Source organism: Bison bison, unplaced genomic scaffold (genome assembly GCF_000754665.1).
Source record: "Bison bison bison isolate TAMUID 2011002044 unplaced genomic scaffold, Bison_UMD1.0 scf7180017857652, whole genome shotgun sequence".
Classification (NCBI taxonomy): Eukaryota; Metazoa; Chordata; class Mammalia; order Artiodactyla; family Bovidae; genus Bison; species Bison bison.
Genome location: NW_011488225.1, coordinates 16,948 through 18,630, shown reverse-complemented (window position 1 = coordinate 18,630; position 1,683 = coordinate 16,948). Strand labels below are relative to the sequence as shown.

The following is a 1,683-nucleotide window of genomic DNA, read 5'->3' as shown; positions in this document are numbered from 1 at the left end:
CTCTCTCTTTTACCCTAAAACCTAGGTCACTGAGGGGCCAAATACAAAGAGCCCTAAGATACTTCCTCCAGGCCCAGAACAAGGAAAAGCTCTAGGAGTATGTGGGCAGATTGGGTCAAGGGGGCTTGGGTGAGTGATGTTCCCCAGGAAGGTCCTATTTGCTAATAGGCCCAACAGCTTCCACAGACCCTTTCTGGTAAGTTAAAGTTTAGCCATCATTCCTCAGGAGAGTCTAACTACTGAGCGGCACATGGTTTGCTCTGGTCTATGACAGCATCAGTCTAGCCCTGTGGTGAGTCCTTCCCCTCCCATGCTGTCTCAAAAATAGCTGAGGAAAACCTGGCAACTGTGCTCCCTCCTGAGCAGTAACTGTTTGGTGCAGTTAGAGGATCTCCTGGTAAGAGTAGGGTGTAGGTATTGCCTCTTCATTATTCCAGTTCACTCTCTTATCATTGCCTTCACTCATATATATACACATTTAGTAAGCCCAGTTCATTACCTCTGAACCTGAGGAAGATGCATGTGAGTGATTGTCCTTACTTAATATTACTCTCAAACCCAAATGCTATTAAATATTAAAATGTGTGTAAGTTTCCCTGGTGGCTCAGACGGTAAAGCGTCTGTCTGCAATGCGGGAGACCCGGGTTCAATCCCTGGGTTGGGAAGATCTCCTAGAGAAGGCAATGGCACCCTACTCCAGTACTCTTGCCTGGAGAATCCCACGGACAGAGGAGCCTGGTAGGCTACAGTCCACGGGGTCGCAAAGAGTCGGACACGACTGAGCGAGTGCTTTGCCTTTGCCTTTTTAATACAATTTTGTTGTATAGAAATATGACAGTAATCATACTTTACTGCCACCTCTAAATGGGTGGTAATCAATGTATTTTCACTCAACTATTTCTGCCCAGCTTATATTGCACTATACATTCAGCTTGACATGTTCTCTAAAATTGCTTGCTTTATATTTTTCCACATAGTGTTTCATTCCCTAATTTCCTCTTCTTTTGTTCCACAACTACTTTATCTGCACTTGTAATCCTTTTGAATTCAGTTTTTCCTTTCTCCAGAACCCTGTTCCCATTCAGCCTTGTTTGTTTGCTTTAAAAACAAAACTAAGAGCAAAGTAACACATATGTGGGTTCTTTGTTGATAAAAGTACATGTTCATTGTGACAAATTGGGAAACATACAGAATAAATAAATTACTTAAAAATCAAGTCCACCACTGAGAAAGAACCAAACCACTGTGAACATTTTGGTGTGTTTCTTCAAATCTGTAATGTGCGTGTGTGTGCATTTATAACGTGAAATTGGTCATTATTATTTTGTGTCTTGTTTTCACTTCACATTATATTATGAGCATTTTATTTCATTAAATGGTCTTTGAAGACATTTTTAATAACTGTGTGATATTTCTACCCTCAGCCAACTTTTTAGAGAGCCCTTTCCTAAATGAGCAGGCTTTGCTAGCCTATTAATTTTTAGTCCCTCCTGCCCTCCTTTCCCAGGTGGTGCTAGTGGTTAAGAACCCACCTGTCAATGTAGGAGACACAAGAGACTCGGGTTCAGTCCCTGTATCAGGAAGATCCCCTGGAGGAGGGCATGGCAACCAACTCTAGTATTCTTGCCTGGAGAATCCCTAGGGACAGAGTAGGATCTCAAAGAGTCAGACACGACTGAAGCT

At 42.5% G+C, this 1,683-nt stretch overlaps 1 protein-coding gene across 1 annotated transcript in view; it reads left to right on the top strand.

The window, feature by feature from the left end:
* The window catches only part of TAF1 (TAF1 RNA polymerase II, TATA box binding protein (TBP)-associated factor, 250kDa), a gene marked incomplete at its 5' end in the record, with an annotated part of 61,547 nt that overhangs the window by 52,738 nt on the left and 7,126 nt on the right, over positions 1 to 1,683 (top strand). The window lies entirely within an intron of this gene.